This window comes from Manis javanica, chromosome 15, assembly GCF_040802235.1.
Source record: "Manis javanica isolate MJ-LG chromosome 15, MJ_LKY, whole genome shotgun sequence".
NCBI lineage: Eukaryota > Metazoa > Chordata > Mammalia > Pholidota > Manidae > Manis > Manis javanica.
This window is the reverse complement of record NC_133170.1, coordinates 57,745,743-57,763,986: the sequence shown is the minus strand read 5'-3', so window position 1 is coordinate 57,763,986 and position 18,244 is coordinate 57,745,743. Positions and strand designations below refer to the sequence as shown.

At 39.9% G+C, this 18,244-nt stretch overlaps 1 protein-coding gene across 23 annotated transcripts in view; it reads right to left on the bottom strand.

Moving 5' to 3' along the window:
* Positions 1 to 17,842, bottom strand: part of ARPP21 (cAMP regulated phosphoprotein 21) — a 146,530-nt gene extending 128,688 nt beyond the window's left edge. For 4 of the 23 annotated variants that reach the window (XM_017675002.3, XM_037014368.2, XM_017675005.3 and 1 more), the window contains exon 1: positions 16,341 to 17,140. The gene's annotated coding sequence lies outside the window, so the exon portion shown is untranslated. Of the gene's footprint in view, positions 1 to 14,310; positions 14,717 to 15,091; positions 15,609 to 16,319; positions 17,150 to 17,648 lie in introns of those variants that run through there. The other 19 variants (XM_037014367.2, XM_017675007.3, XM_017675009.3 and 16 more) reach the window with 14 other exon arrangements.
* Between the last annotated feature and the right edge of the window lie 402 nt (positions 17,843 to 18,244).

Here is an 18,244-nt window from a genome sequence, read left to right as displayed (position 1 = left end):
TTCTACAGACCTCAGTGTCTTGGAAGATTATACCTACTTCAAAATGGCATTTGCTTCCTTCCAGGGCTCTGAGGGAGCCCTCTCTGGGCTCCTTGGCTGTGGATGAGTGGCACTTTCTGAGGGGTAATTCCCATATGTGGTGGGGGGGGCTCTGACGACAGCTGTAGGGTTGTCAGTCTTTTCAGCTAGCATCAATGAGAAGGGTGACCTGCCCAGATACTCATTTCAAAAGCAGTAAAGCTCAGAGAGAAGGATTCTAGAAGAGGGACAGATGAGAAAACAAGACAGAAACACGAGAGGTCATGCAGGCAAGGGCTATGCCAGGCAGATTTTTCCAACTTCCCATATTTTCCTATAGGATCCCTGCATGCAGCCCATGTGGTCCTAGGAACATTTATGAACCTTCTCCTGGTGATCTTTTCACTTTGCTTTAGCTTGAAATAAATATTTTTTTTATTTATTTAAAGACATTGATACATTTACTTTATAGAGTTGTGCAAATCCTATTCCTTGGGAGAACTATAAGATGGTAGCATTCATGTTCAATGATCATGAAGTGATCATATAGTAGATTTTGGGTTGTTGGGGGAAGGAGGTTGCATGGTTCTGTGGATTCTGACACATGTATAAGTTGGGGTAAACACCACCACAAATGGGGCTACAGAGCCATTCTTCTGTGCCCAGAACTTCCTCATGCCATTGCTCTGCAGTCATGCCTTCTCTATGTCCTAGCTCTTGGCAGCCACAAATATGTCCTGTGTCACTGTAGTTTTATCATTTTGAGATGTCACATAAATAGGATCATGGAGTCTATGATGCTTTGAGATGGGTTGCTTTCACTCAGCATAATGCCCTTAAGACTCAGATTGTTTCATGAGTTAGTAGCTTGTTCTTTTATGTTGCTGAGTAATATTTCATTTTATAGAAGTGGTCACCTTTTGAAGGACATTTGGGTTGTTTCCAGTTTGGGGCAATTATGAATAAAGCTGTTATCAACCATTGTTGACACATCTTTGCATTCATAGTTATAACCTCCAGTGCTCACCAATTATTACTTAAAATTTTTTATTGACCCCTAGGATATCCTCATGGATTAAGTATTATTCTATCTACATAGATTTTGAATCCTATACAGGAGACTTCTAGAACAGAAGCTCAGGGTAAACAGGCATCCTCCTGTAATCATCCAGAACAGAGCACCTAAATCCTTCCAGCTAGTGAGATTTGCAATCCTCATCTCTTCTAAGATGCTGTGTTTTAAATGTAATTTTTAATTCAAGGTAAATGGAAATTTATTTATTAAAATGCAAAATCTCACAGTATTCCTTTAATATTTCAGAGTATGCAACATCAATCATGCAAGCTCTATATTCCAACAATAAGTGTGATGCTTCGATCAGTGGTTCTCAAGCTGTGATCCACGGACCAGCATCATCATCATCACCTGGATTATTAGAAACTCCAATACCTGGGCACCAGCCCAGATCCTCTGAATCAGGGAGGTCCAGCGATCTGTGTTTGAATAAATCCTCCAGGTGACTCTGACATATGTGCATGTTTGAGATGCACTCTACAGGGATGACCCCCCACGTGGTACAGAAGAAACACTGTCATAGTCTGTGATTCCCCTTGTGATGACACGTTCACTCACTCACTCTTCCTCCTGTAATAGGACTCACTGAAGGAATCACATGGCTCGTCTGTGTGGACATAAGGGCCCTAGCTCACCAAATGGCATTTACAGGCAGATGATACAGTTCATGGTCACTGGGGATAGAGCTATGGAATTGAAACCTAAAACACACAGAAATCCCTGAGTCATCATTTGCAACAATATACTCTTCATGCTGCCTTTTCTTGCCATCTTGCCATTTTATCAGCGCTGACTGATGGAGAAAAGAAATAAATGCCAAGTTCTCTCTCTTCATTGACTCTGTTCCATAACCTTGTTCCTAGTGGGATATTGTCCATTACAGGGAAATAAGGGAGTCCAGACGGAGCATGAAGTAGCAGAGCGGCTATTCAGGCTACCCCATCATTGACTTGATGTCATCATAATAGGGACAACTCTTTCTACACTATAGCCAGATCCCAAATATATACATATGTATATAACACATGTGTATATGTAGTGGGCACTGTATATATATATATATACATACATATTTATCAAAGAATATGCATTTATATTTATTTTGTTATCCTGTTCTCACTCTTGCTTCAGCAAAAAATATTCCCCCCAATAAAATTACACATAATTTCCTGGTTCTGGGCCAGTGTTTATCTACTTAAATCTAGCTAATGCCTACAATAAATTACAGGAGTTAAACATTTTAGAGCAATAGGCTCTGTTGTAACGTACAATACATTCATATCAAATAAATACTTAAATTTACCTACAGATAGAATCTCTAAGATTTTCCCATTTTTTCAGTCTAAATGGGAGAATAAATAAGATTATTTTGGTTATTAACTTGCTGCAGTTCACAAAATACAATTATAAATATTTAATTAATTAAAAGCACAGTCCCTAAATTTCTTTGTCTAGTAATTTTCACAAAGCCACTCCCTTCGACAAACAGGTTTCCTATGCCTACTAACTTTTATTTCAGGGTAGGGCTGAAGCTTCTGTTAACCTCACTACTTCCTTTATCTGAGGAACTGACTCCCTAAGTGTCTGGGGATAAAAAGGCCTCTTTGATCCTGTACAGCTGCCGAAAGCAACCGTCACCCTCGGTGCCAAACACACAGAAAACATGGGCAAAGACTGGGTGTGTGCGAGGTCCAGGTGTCTGGGGTTTGTTTGGTAGAAAACAAACGAAGGATGCACAGTCCATGAAGAAAGCTCATACTGGCTAATTCTAATTCAAGTTTTCCAGAAGGTAATTTCAGGGGAAACATATTAGTAAAAACTGATAATTTCATCCTCAATATCAGTAGATTGCTTCAATAAATGTTGGAAGGGAGGCTGAAAACAGGTTCATCCACTTGACATCAGTTCTTCCCCAAGGAACAGAAGACAGAGTATAAATAAGTGGTGCAGCGCCTTTCCCCAACCTGGCAGAGGGGTAGCTCAGAATACGTATTTAAAGAGTAAGGTAGTATGTCTTAACTGTAAAGAATCACAAAAGTGTACTGTCAAATACACATCTAAAAGCCCAAACCTTGTGGACTCATGAGGAAGAAGTAAAGACAACAATCTTTCTTTATACTCCATTCATCACTTAATCAGTATCTTCCAAACCATTTTCTCATTTATTACTCAAAACATTTGTAATTAACATTTTCCCTTAATCACTTATCCCTGGATATCTATTTGTACTAAGTGTGAACTGCTATGTTTCTTAATCAGTAGTATTGCTTCAGACTAAGTCGGGCAGTGAGTAAAATATGGGCTTAGATGTGCTGTAGCTTTTTTTTTTCATTGTTTTCCCTTAATCATGTGGTATATATTGGTAACAACTTATAAAAGCCAATGCAAAAGAATCCTAACCAACCCTTAAATCATTTATTTATCTTTTGCATTTTTCAGTAATCTGTGCACAGAAAATGTACCTGTGACTCAAACTACAACTTTTCAGCATTTTCAAAGGAAGTATTGATATATAATTTCATTACATATATACTTACAGGTTTCAGTGTTTTAATGGATAAATAGTCCCTTTAGGAGAAAGCAAGGAGATAACATTTCTATTATATGGCCAGTATTTTACATATGGCAATTCATGAGGGGAGTATCATTGCCCAAATATTGTGATAAGGAAATCAAGGCTCTCAATGGTTAATTAACTAGACCAGGCCAGTGAGACTCAGAGATGGAATTTAAACTTAGGTCACTTTGACCTTAAACCTATCACTTTTCTATGACTCCAGGAGAATGTGTGTCCCAAGTATGGGTGAAATCAAGAGCTGAGAACCTATCCTTGTCCCAAATGGCAGCCCAAGTGTAGATTTCAGATTCATGAAGACAGATTTCTACCCACTCTGTACAGTTTCACAAGTCAATGTAAGGCCCCGCTACATACCTTCCTACTATCCCCTGGTTCTCAGTTCCAGATCTCTAGATTAGATACAATTCTCTGTGTTTCATGTGGCTATTACCTATCACAGTGTTTATCAAATTACCAAAAAATATGAATAAATTAATACATAAATAAAAGAAGGATGAAATACACATCTCTCTTTTGCCTTAGACAAGATCCTAAGTGTGCTTACAGCAGAAATGTTGCCACAGCTTTGACCACGACCCAAAGCAAACACACGTGGACATCACACAGCACGAGTCCTTTTCACACGAGAGGCCATTCCTATCAGTTAACATCTACACTGCTAACCAATAAGACAAACGATTTTTCCAAAATAATAACCCCACAAGTAGCTTTTGATAAAAAATGATCCAGTGGTAAACTAAGAATCCATAGAAGAATACTGATTTTTTCCTTATCATTGTGGCTTTAGCAAATGATATAGGCAGGGCTATGGAAATCTTGGATCTCTATATTGATAAGAATTTTTGCCTGGAGAAACAAGGTAACTCATGGTGCAGAAAGAGCAAACCAAATAAAGTTAATTCCCACAGAGCAGAACAAACGGCACTAATGATCTAATCAATACACAAATAAGTACAGATTTCCTCCACAAATGGCCACTTAGTAGCTTTCCTAAAATGTTCAGAGAAATGTCACCCTTCCTTTCATTTAGATTTTCTTTACCATTTATCTGCATACTTCATCAGGGATATCTAAAACTTGGCCTTCTATCAATTCAATACCTTATGAAAGTTTGCCAAGACTTGGGGTAAAATACGGCTGTTCTTTCAAGTTTGCAGGTCTGGGGCTGTGTTACTGCCACAAATTTCTTGACTAACAGTGCCAACCATCTGATCCGTAAGCCTGAGGATCTAATCTGTAAATGATGAAACAAGTGATATCTCCTTCTCTTTTCTTAAAATATCAAAACCTACTCATTTTCACAACCAGGTCAAAATAATGTTGTAGTATTTCCTAGTGATTATAGAATTGATTTCAGGGCTCTGTTCTCTTGCTAGATCTGTTGGATGCATCTGATTACTCAAATTGCCTTCTTCTGGATATAGCTATGGGTTTTATCTGCAAAGTTTACATACCACGAGTCCACCACAATTTTATTTGAAATAATTTCTAGTTATTAGATAAAGTCCCAAGTTGCTCCTGGGAGGTGTAAGGACTAAACCCTCTACAGTATTTGTAGACTAATCTAGAAGAAGGCCTAGTTAAGTTTCTATGAAATAAACAGGCGAGCCATATCATCCTAGGTGAGTCAGCATTAGTAGAAATACTGCATAAGATTTTGCGTACACGTGGAATTCTCAATCATCCATGCCCAAAACTCTTTTTCAAGGTCCATACTGCCCATGCAAGCTCATTAAAGGTCAAACCCTGCTATCCGCACAAAGGAGCACCTTCTAGAAAATCGTCTGGACTGTAGGTGTTCACACAGGGCCTTTCCCCACTGAACTATTGGGTTGGAAGTGCTTTTCATGTAGAGGACGGCTGTGCTGAAAATATACTTCAATTTTGCATGAGCAGAATGCTCAGTGTAACTGCCACCCTAGGAAAACCTCACAATTGGGAAGGACCCCAGGGATATGCTCTATTTGTGAGGCCTAAGGGATCAAGTAAAAGTAGTGGTAAGGACTATACAGAGGGTAAGCAGACAACAGCATGAGCTCCACTTAAAATAAGTTAATAATGCTAAGCACTGCGCCTAAAGTACTTCATCTTCAATTTTTATAATAAGGCCATTTTAGAAATCCTCCAAGAAGCTGAAGGTTAGAAAGCTTAAGTAACTTATTACAAGTTGTAGAGTGGACCCAGGTCTGAGACCCCATATCCTCTTTTCTTAACCAACTCTGCTTGATATAATTCCCTTCCAATCATTTCACTTTCATTGTATTGCACCAGTGCTATTGTCAAGGCTAGAGAAGTGTAACCAAAATGTATAGACAATGCAATATGAAACTGATCCATGAATATTATGCCCAAAAATTTATTAGACCAAAGAAATTATAAACTGGAGAGATTTAGAAATCAGCTGGTGTAATCTTTTTGCTTTACAGGTAACTTCTGAAAGTACATTTGTTTTAGATACTTTGTATCTAAAAGGCAGGATATATGAACATAAACCAGGACTGAGGCAGTTTATTCAAATGCCTCTATGCTTTCAAGCTTCCAATTATTTAAATCTTTATTTCTGCCAAAGGAAAGAACTGCACCCTCTTTAAAAAAAGGAAAAAAAAGTCCTTCAGGTGACCTGTAGATCAACTCTTTTATTCCTCTAAAGTTTTCCCTACAAAACCATATGTAATCCTATTTTCTTCTTCTGGATGGCACTATTTTTTCATCTTTTGAGGACTATTTTCAGTTTCCATTCTCAAACACGCAAATGTGGAATCTCACAATAAACTAAAAAAATAATTTGCCTTTAGGAAAACCTACTTTTTAATTTTCAACAGATATTTTGGTATGACCTCATATGAACTTGAACCCTATTTGCAGTTCATAATTCCAATTCAGTTTGAATCATTGGCTTGCAGCTCTCGTAAGTCATATTGTAAGTGTACAATTTTTTAAAATCAAAAAAGAATATGAGTGACTCATCCCAATTCTATGTATACCTTTATCTTAAGCAACTGAACTCTCTTCTCTCCTGTTAGCTGCCTAGCTAACAGTTTGTGGTCTATTACCATACACAGAAGTTTTTCCCACCTACTTACTGGGGGTGCTTAATTTTTCTGTGTTTGTCTTTTGGAAACGGGATGATTTGCACCTTTGACGTTATTCTTTATTAGTTTTCCTAATTAACTTTTCTGGTAAAAAATATTTTCCATATTTGTCAAAATTAATTCATACTTTATTGTCCAAGATGTTGTCCATCTATCACCTTGGAGTGCCTTATATTTGCAACCATTCAAGTCATTGTTCAAATTGTTAAAATGCATTTACCTCTTCTGAATGCCTGTAAAGTCCTGCACAGCAAATTTCCCAAATATTTAGCATAAGAGCTGACAGAAAAACCCTCAATAAGTATTTGAAAAACAAGAATGAATAAATGAATGAAAGATCCTGATATCTGAAAGACAAGACTTGCTGACCCCACACAAACACTCAGCTCTCCTCAATTCTGCTCCCTTGGAAGTTCTCCTACTTTGATATAATGTGGGGCAGAAGGTATTTTTGTGACTTGTGAATGAGAATACCAGCTGTGTCAGAATCTATTGCTTTTTACTTGTTCCTAAAGTCTGCCCCAGTCTCAGAAGGAAGAGAATTTGTCCCTCCTCTCTGTAAATTAAAACACAATTTTGGTTTTCTTTGGGAAATCGGTGACTAGAATTTCATTCAATCAGAACTACACTTAGCACATCTTAAAATGCAGGAGGTAAACTAAAAAAGCAAACATACTCTACCTTGCATCAGCTGGATCCCTTCCTTGGGCACTAGATCATTTTTACAGATAGAAAAAAAGCATCCAGTTCTCAACGGTTCTGAGTGGATTAAATGGTTTGCCATTTGCCCGTGGCTAATCCTATCATTGTTCTCCTATAGCTTGGTTAGAGCTGTTCTTCTTTAGGTGGGAAGGGGGATGTGGAAGCCCCAGTATGTCAGTATTCTCCTCGCTCTCACTCACTGCTGCCTTCTATCCAGCACTGTCTCCGCCCAGTCCTTTAGAGGAATGGGTTCTTTCCCCACACACTGGATCACCTTTACCGTGGTTAACCTCTCCAAAGGCACACATCCAGCAAACATGGGTTGTCTCTAGTTCTGTGTAACGATGATTTGGAAATTGTTTGTGAACTTGCCTTAGCGCCACCCCTTCTCCCCAAGAGTGTATTAACTGAGTGTTAACTATAATTGCCTTCTGCATAGATGGAAAACTGATCTATGCATTCATGTTAAGCAGACTGAAGTTTAAGGGACCTTAATAGTCCTGTAGAAGCCCTAGTCATTGCCTGGGATCTGAAGAAACTTCTTTGTAAGAGCTGAAGCGATCTCCAGTGTAGTTACAATTCTGCATAGAAGGGCATCTCTTGGTTCTCTTTTTCAGAAAGATGAATGTCAAATCCACTTAAACTGATGCTTTGGAAAAAAATACAATCAAAACTTAGAGCTGATTTTAAATCCTGACTATTAGATGCCATCAACAATAGAAAGGTCAATTTTCAATTCAACACACTTGGATGAAATATCTTCCACATGCAAGTGAGAACTGCTGAGGACAGTGAAAATATATATACTTTTGGGCTAAAGTTCTTTTTTGTTTAATGTCAACTAAGTGACTGTTGAATTTAAGCATGTGTAATTATGCTGATTCTCAAGATACAGAGATTAGATAAAGATATAGATTGTCTGTCCTTTACCTGTTTTTCTTTGTCTTCCAGCAAATATTAGAATACCAAAACATTGCAAATTATGCTCAGATACCTTCTGAGAAGCTTCACTGGATAAGTTTCTGATTGTGCTGTCTGAAGAATGGCTAATACATTACAATAACAAATAAAGTGTTATTCTCTGATGCATTTGCTGCTTTACCTGGCTCACCTTCCTCTGTACTGTACATTACTTGGGCTTCTCCATATCCCAATAAGGGAACAACTGATTAAACCCCAATTACGAGAGAAGTCTCCCCACCTCCTCTGGCCATTTTTACCCAGGTGCAGAAATGATTCATTTTGGCAAAATTAGGAGCAGACACTAGGATCAGAGGCCAGACCAGCTGCCCTGTCCAAACAGCTCACTCTGTGCTTGGTGACCCCAAAGTCTCATGTGGGGCTTTAAAGTCTTGGAAGTAGTTGAAAAAGGTACCCATCTCCATTGCCAATCTGCTGCTTAGGGCAGGACTGAAGGTTATTCCCTCACAGGTCCATCCTTATTCCTTCCTATGAAATGTTTTGGTTCTTCAGCCACTCCTTTAAGGTGGTGGAATCACACAGTTAAAATGTTTTGGAAGAATAGTACCTATATTTTCATGTTTCAGACAAATCTGAACTGGGTCATTCTGTCCCTTAGAGACCGATGGAGGATAACAGCCTCATTAAACATCATGATTCTCACTAGGAAGCATAGAAAGATCTAGAAATTGGCCATAATTACAATATTAGTTATTTACTCAGACCCAGAAGCCAAACACCAGGACTGGTTGTGCAGGTGGTAAGTTGCATATTAATAGAGGTAAGTTTTGGAGTTAAGTTTTGGAGTAGTGAGATTTGGATATGCCAACATATTTAGGCCTTGCTTCCCCAGACCTTTCATTTCAATCCATATTTTGCACATTCCTCTAACCTGCAAAACCCCATGGAGGTCCATGTATCTCTGCTGCAAAGCCTTCCTCCACCCACTGCACAGCTACCTGCTCCTGCGCAGATAAGCTCCAAGCGTAACTTTGATGTACATTCCCTCTGTTAGTGTTAAGCTGACTTTCTATTAGAAGCACCATTGCATTTAAAGCATCTTGCTGTCGATAGCTTCCCACATCATATCTGACAAAAAAATTGCAGACATTGCAATCATTTGTGTAATAAAATAATGTCCCTCTTTGAGGGATATTTACATCCTTCCCCAGAAGATGTGTAAATTTTTGTAATCTATAAATTCTCTCACATTCAACTATGTGTCCTCTCTTACCTCTTGAAGCTGAAAGCAGCCACTAAAAACTAAGTCACCCATAATTCCACATGACGACAGTAATTACAATAATTATAGATGAAGACATCCAGTCAGAGTGCTGAGCCATGCTTAAGAAGATAGCAACAGCATGTACACGCGACGTGATCATGTACTATATATTTTCTCTCTACAGAATTCTGTTAGTGATTTTGTGGAAACTTTAGACTTGGAGGTAGATTTTCATCTTCACAAAGGAAATCTGTCCCATGACCAAAAATCAGCATTGGAGTGATTAAAGAAATGATCATTAATACCAGCTAATCCATTGCAGTGGGATTTTTGAATTCCTCTTTAGTGTTACACCTGTTTGGTAATTTCCTAAAATTCTTACAATACCAACATAACTAAGTAAATTAAAAACATAAAATAAATATAAAATGTAAAACCAATATTTAAAAGAAATAGGACTGCAAAGTTCTGGTTTTTAGTTAATTTGGCAGAATTCAATAGCAATTTTAACACAACTATGTGCTATACTGGCTTAAAGAGTCCTCATTTGACTCTAAAACTTAATCTTCTTCCTCTAAAAAAGGAAAATAAAGTGCCATATTTCCAACCTCTCATTTTTTCTAACACTTTCATTTTTAAAAAACTAGTATTTTAAAGCAGTGAATATTTGATGCTTGCAAAAGCTGCTGAATCTTGATCTGTCACACACTTAGATGGAATTTACTTATTTTCTATCCAACAGCTCTCTGATGATTAAATTATGTCAGATGCCAGCAATGCTGAGATTTCCACCAAAAGTTAGATCCATATTCACAAGCAAAATGCTAAGAAAAACAAGTTAGTGCAAAGTATAGACATATTTTTATCAATAAATACTAGGACTACATATGAGGATTTTAGCTTGGGCTTTAGGAATGCTTTTATATAACTTTTTACAAAAGCTGCATGAGCAATAAGAAAATTTTAAATTTTCCTACTGAGTAAGTGGGCAAATAGAGGTTAAACAATTATGTGGTGTCCCTGAATTTCAGTGAGTTTCCAGGCCCTTCTTTCGCTTCTGTTGACCCACGACTGGATTTTTCTAGATCTCTACAATAGTGATGAGATCACCCAAAAGCGATTTAAATTACTGAACGATTAGATGACTGCCTGACCCTTGGATTTACATGTCAAAGGATATGATATTTGGATTTGTAGGACCGTGACACTTGCAGAATGAGTATGAGATTTTGGCACTTAGAGGAAAATCTGCAAAGTATATCTGGGTACCATTCCTCTGAGTTCTGTTTCCCTAGAAATGGTCTTCTCTCAGGTATTTATTGTGTGATAAAGAAGCTACCAAGGATAATACTAATGTACAAAAATGCGCATCATTCTTAAGAGTTTCTGCACCAAACCTGGTAGAGAAATAACCAAGTTCCTAACACATATGTGTCTCTATCACAAACTTATTCCCTAGCTTGTGGTTATCAGGAAGAGATTACTGGGTTTATCTTGGTAGATAAGCTTTGTGAATATGTCCCAATGAAAAAAACGTGCAGAAAAAAGATTGTATATTGCATTATGTGATTCTGGGTAGAAAAATTAGCCATAATGTGGCAAATAGACTTCAACAAAATTTGGCAGAATACCTTAAATAAAAAGTGACGTTATTGTTTTCCTGCTAAAAATCTTAAAACTTCCCTTTTAGCCGAAACTATAGTTTGTTTTTATTTATCTTAAAACCAGTGTTATTATTTACAGGAGTGATTTTGTGAACAAATCTCAGTATTTTGTTTGGCATGAATGATGGATTTCTAATTTAGAATACATTATTCTGAAGTATTGTGAAATGTGAGAATCTGGTAAAAGGCCTGTTTTTAAAAGAGGTAATTATTCACGGGTCCCCTCTCCCCTTTGCCTGGAGAAAATGAAATCATTTTCTGTCATTAGATAAAAGAAATGATTGTAAAGTATATTACTTTAAAACTGTTGTATGAATTTATGATTGAGGAATAATTATGCATACATGCCTTGAGTGAGACAATTCCAGACTAACTACAGAATTTTAATAAGTCACAATTGCAATTTTATCTATTAAGATTATACTTGATTATAAAACATAAAAAAATCTTACATAACCTGTGGCATTGGCAAGTATATTAAACAGGGGTTATAAAAGAATCTTGCAAAAGAAATTTCCTTGGGAAAATTACATAAAGGAATTCGAAATATTGATCTACTGCAGCCATAGATAGTGATTAACACTCTTTTTACCTGCAATACTAAAATCTATGCTGGCAGCTAGAAAAGAAGAGAATCATGGAATGCAAAGGATTCAGTTTGAAAGTAGAAAGCCAATTTAGAGTGTTCGAGTCAACCCTTCTGTTTTTTCAATATTCCCTCAACTGCCCTTATATAATTATTTCAACTCACTTATTGGTATACCTGCATAGCTATTTCCAGGGCACAGTGCATTCAAAATGTTATATGGGCATTTTATGCCTTAAAAAAATATTACCAGACTATAGAGGGTTTTGAGACCATAAGATAACAATATTATCAAACATTAAAAACTGCTGAATGAACTTGATACTCTATGTCAAGCATTATTCTTAATCAAGCATATTATACTTACGTGTACAATTTAAATACTTTGTATCTCAGCTCATACCTAATCCTCACAGAATTGAAAAGGTTGTGACTACTTGTGTAAACTACTTGTGTAAAGACAACTAATAAATACTTTGAACATCTCGGGCCAAGTTTTATCCAATATGAGCAATATTAATTTAAATTATAAGGCTCTGAGGCACTGAAAAAAACCAGTTTATTAGAAGTTGGCATGAATGCTCCTAAAGAAAACTACCACTTTGAAGCAAAGACAGATGCAGAAAAACACATCTAGTCAGAGATCCATCTTGCTAGGATTCATTTTTACCTTCAATAGTCTTTCAGTATTTACTTGGATCACTGTTTGCAATCATTTATTATATTTGACTTTAAATGTTAGAATGAAAAATAAAAGCAAGTAAAGTCGGCAAAAACGTAGAGCCTCTGGAATCACAGATTTCCTAAAAAATACTGATCCTTTGTCTAAAGCAAGGAAGTATATATTTTACAAGTTCATCATCACTGACTTAACATATGTTCAGAACTTTCCAGCTGACATAACGCATTCTTAAGGAAGCCAATTCTTTTACTAATGAGAGATTCACCAATTTCTAGACACGCTACCACCGTGTGGTACTAGTTAAAATGACGCCAGTACTTACCATCAGGAGAAAAGACTTTCAGTGCCGACATCACTTTTAAGCCCCATATTCCTTCCTAACCTTGTCACAAAGCAGATCTGAATTAAACTAACTTACATACAAATGGTTCATTTGCAATTTTCAACCTTATGGACTTCAAACTGTCTCCCCATACTAATGAGAATTCTTAATGGTGTTCACTTCTGGCTACGCATTGTATATTGTGCCTTCCGTGGCTGACTCACTTCACAATCTACTTATGCAGTTTATCAGTATCTTGTCCACAAAGTACACAGGGCATTCAGATTCGAGTGGCCACTGATTTGAGAATCTTGGGGAAGGTATCAGCATCATGGCCTAAATGGCATGATGGCTAAGGTAAATATAACAGCCAGTGTGTTCTACCTGTCCCCCTCTAGAAGTACAAAGTGGAAAACACCTACAATGACAACAGCAAATTGCAGTAACTCTTTGCAATGTGTTTCCCTGAGTAGTTTTATTTTGTGGTGTTTTGGGCGGGGAACATTATTTTTCATACATTTGGGAAAATCCCGAACAACTCTATCCATTGATTGAACAGTTTCATTGAACAATAAAAAATAATATGACTCACTTCTCCACTTAATAAAAACTTCTCACTTTATGTTTATTAATTTTGAAACTACTTAGGCATCTAAATAGCTTCACTCTGAACAAAGAAATAACCTTATTAGAGTATGTTGTTAATATGAAAATGAACAAAAGAGACCTTTCTGATTGAACATTCTCACTTTCTACCTAAAGACAGGTGTTCTGCATATATGCAAATGTTGCAGACAGATGGCTTCATATGTTTTATGTACTGTATTATTAAGATATTTTCCCCCTCATTATAACATTCCAAAAGTTATCAGCGCTGCCTTTGTGATCTAGGTTTTAGAAGTACTTAACCTTCAGTAAAATAATCTTATCTCAAAGTAAGGAGAAAAACAACTCAAATATTCCATCAAGTTCAAACCAGAACTTCCTGCTTCACTTAATTACCATGATTTCTGAACCTAGACCCCAAGTTTATAAAAGAAAATGAAATAAAAAAATATTCACAAGGCAGAGTTACAAGTTATCATAGCATCTTAGGAGGATTTTATAAGCCCAGGTCATTTTACAAGCTCCAAACCCTTCACTAGAGCAATATTTTAGGAATCTGAAATCATTCCTGTACTTCTCACCACCCAAGAATCTGACAGCCTGTATTAAAAATAGTATGGATATAGCAACTCCCTGGTTAGCATCTCCTTTAAGTTTTCAGGTGCTCAAATTATTGAGTCTTCTTTCTAAGAATTACTAAACGGTTTATGAATACACAAATAAAGCTAATCATGTGTAATTCTCCCACTAAAATCAATTGATTTCTGTTAGTACAATATATTAGGATTAATTAAAATTACCATATCCAGCAGCCAGTTTGTACATTTCCAAATATCCTTCTGCAGTATCCATAACCATGCACTGCTCTGTCTTCGATCATGCTTCTTTTATTGCTGAGTGAGGCGCTTGCTCCTTCATTAAATAGCATTAAAAATAGACTGCCCAGAACTCCCCAGTGGAGCATGCTCTAACAGGGCTAATGCCACAGTTCTCAAGGTAACCATACTCAGCTGGGATCTAAGGGGGAAAGTCACTGGGAGATCAGCAATTTGCAAATCTGATAGCGCACACAAACCTGTCTAGGTTTGAAGTGAATATTATAAAACAGAAATAAGTGTGTAGTGAAATTAAGTCACTGAGAAGCTGAAAGTCAATTTCTGTAGCTGTAGAAGTTCCTTTAAATATGCCTCACTTGAACACAGTATTCTGTTAAATAGGCACTCATTGACAGCAAATTAGTTATATTATTAATCAAATAACATAAGTCATGTCCACAGAGGCTAAATTTAGACAAATATACATAGCAGTCTAGATGTCTTAAAAATTGCATTTAAGCCAAATTACGTTAATACAAATAATAGTATTGATAAGCAAGGATAGTTAACAGGTCAGCCTTTTTTTATCATTTGTGATAAGAAAGCATATTTCTTAGAGAACAAACCAAACTCACCCTCCAGAAATTTTGAAAATATTCTGTTAGTTGAAGTGATAAGAAGTAAAAGAATGTGATACGGCAGCAAGTAAAGGATCAAACATAAACACATACCTTAAAAATTCATAAAATCTGAAAAGAGTGCATACCTAATTTCCCACATGCGATCTACATTAGGAGTGCGGCAGAAGCAATTACTGCCCAGAGAGTAGATTACTCGGCTATTTGAACAAAACATAGCTAAAGCTCTTGGCTTCCAAATGACTTGCCTTTGCGAAAATGACATTAACTAAAATCCTGTTAAGACCTGCAAGCCCTGTGGTTACACAAATACAGAGGATCAAAGGAGTAGGAGCTCTAAAGCTGTGTGTAAGAGGTTTTCTAACTTTTACCAAATGAAAAATGATTTCCTGTCATCTCCATTTTTCTGTTTTCTTAAAACAATCATAGCAAATTTGATCTCCCAAGTAGATGAAGAGGAGGTGGGAGTCCCTTGGATTTACTCAGCATTTCAGTGAAATCTTGTACACATTCATTTCAACTTTAGGGAATGCCATTCTTGTCTGGAGAGGCTTTAGTGTCATACCCACAAACTAAAAAAATAAGAAATCAAAATGGGTATCTGAACTCTAAATACATTCTCATGAAAGTGATTTCCATCAACCATGCATTATTACTAACTAAGCTTCCCATCCCTTAAACTTTCAATTCCCTTACTGCTTTTCCTTAGTCTTGGACTCTGTCTTTAGCCTCTATCTTCAGAAGGTGATCAAGTACTGAACATGAGCAGCTTTCAGCAACCACATCTCCTTCAGCTTTATTTCTATGCATAAACATTGAGTCAATTTCTCTTCCTAAGGAACTTTCTGAACACCTGTGTAATTCAACTCACTTCTATAACCATATCTAGAACCTGAGACATCAGATAATTAAATTTGGAGTTTGCAATTAAACACAGATTTCAGACACGTAGAAATAAAATTGAACATATTTTCCCCCCTATGCCCCTTGGGAGTCAGGACCCCAAGTGCTGCAAGACCAACGGATTGATTGCAACTTTGTGTCTCTCGCACTGATCTCCTTCAAACCAGCATTTCAAACTTTCTACTATGAAATCTACATAAGCCACTATAGACTTCTCTGATGAAAAGAACTGACCTTTTCAATCCTCTTCCAGCTTTCCATTTCTGCTTCATTTGGGGGAGGGGGCGTCTATCCCCCCCTTTGATGAAACATGAAAATACAATACACACATAACAACAGCTTTCTACAAACACGAGAGAGAAATACAGACTAGAAACAATTGAAAAGAAAAGCACAGGCGTAGGGCAGAAAGGAGGAGAGAGAAAAAAATCACAGAAGGCGTGCAACACTCACGTCGGAAGACCTTGTTATTACCTTGACCGAACAGTGGATATACCCCCAGCGTCTTGGTGCCCGGAGTGATTTGATTTAGTTTTTGGCTTTTATTACTATTACTGTTTCTCAATGATTGATTTGGCTGGATTGATTTGGTTTGGCTCTTTTTTTTGTTTTTGTTTTTGTTTTTTTGGTTGATTTATTTAACTGCTCGTGAAGGCTTTTTCTGTGTCGGCTGGTATGCTCGCGGCCGCGGAGGGTGGAGGCTTCAGCCGGCGACCCCGCGGTCCCCGCGGTCCCCGCTGCTCGTTGCGCTCCGGACGCCCCGGGGGCGCGGCGCCCGCCCGGCCTCAGGCTGCGAGGAGCAGCGAGCCCCGCCTCTGCCTGCCGGTCGGTCCCTCGGCTTGTCTGCCTGGGGGTCTGGCGTTAGGTCTCACGGTGGCTGCTGGAGCCGGATGCCCGCTGTCCCGGCTCTGCTCTCGCTGCCAGTTCGCGCGTGAGTGGTCTGCGCGTCCCTCCGCGCGTCTCCGGGTCCCACTAGCAGCGCAGGGTCCCTCTTCCCGTCTTGAGTGCCCACATCTCTCTCCCTCCGCACTCGGCGCCCCGGGACGGAGGAGAGCGACTGCAGAGGAGGGGGCACGCGGGCGTCCCCGCTCTGTCGCTCTGTCTGTCCCTCTCGATCTCGTCTGTTCCTCTCGCTGTCTGTCCCTCTGTTCTTCTGTCCCTCTCTCTCTGTGTCGCTGTCTGTCCCTCTCTCCGTACCTTTCTCCGTCCCACTCTCTGCCTGCCCCTCTCTCTGGCTCCCTCCCTCTCTCCCTCGCTGCCTCTCCCTCTCTCGGCGTGCAGTCTCCTGTCTCCAGCAACTGCTCCCACCTGTCCGCCGCTCTGTCACTGCCGCTCCCACCCTCGTCCAGCCAGCCTCGACCGGTCCCGAGGGCCCGCTCCCCTGCTCCCGCCCCCGCGCCCGGCTCCTCCCCCCGGCCGCGGCGGGTCCCGCCCCGGCTGGAGGCACCGCGCTTGGGGAGTGCTGCCCGCGGCTCCCCGGGCTGCGGACCCCATGCCTCAGCCGCCGCGCCGGGGCGCCCGCGGGCGGAGCGGAGGGGCCTGTCCGGGTGCTGGCACCCTCCCCGGTGCGCCCCGCACGGGGCCCTCAACCCCGGCCGCCCCCCGCCGGCGCCGGGAGAGACAAAGCGCCCGGGCCGCGGAGGGGCACCGGCCCCTCAGGGGGCAGGGCTGCCCAGCCCTGCCGTGCCCCCGCCCCGCGCCCCGACCTCGAGCCCCCGCCTACCTCTCCGTGCCCCAGCCCTGCGCTCCAGCCCTCCGCCCCGGCCCTGTGCCCCCGCCTACCTCTCCGCGCCCCCCGGCGCCCGCTCTCCGGGCCAACTCCACAGATGTCCACAGTAAGGACAGCGCCCTCCCCCGGAGTCCCGGTCTCGGAGCCCGCAGATTCGCGGCTTGAACGGAGGTCCCCACGCGCTGCGCCCCGCACGCCCGGGGCGGGTGCCCAGCGCTGCCCGCCGGGCGGGTTCGGAGCCAGTGCGGGGCCGCAGAGACCCGGGCGGGGCGCGCGGGGCAGAGAGCAGGGCTGACAGCCCAAGACGTACAAGCGCTGCATTTCCCGTCTGCTCTGGAGATGTGCTATTTTTATTATCTGTAATTCTTTTTTTTTTCTTTCATTGTCTCAGGGCACACACTACTAAAAGGAAAAAAAAAAAAGAAAGAAAGAAAAGAAAAAAAGACTCGTGGAGGAATGGGAATACATTTCCGGAACACCGCCCACCCTCCTGAGTGCAGACTTTCCCAGCGTTGGAGGTCACCAGCCAAGATAGATCACTTGGGCTTTCTGTCCCCCGCTGAGAGCAAGGCATTTGATTCTAGGCTTCTTTGCTAGGTTGTTATTAATGTGAAGCAAAATTATAGTTGTACACGCCTGCATGGAATTG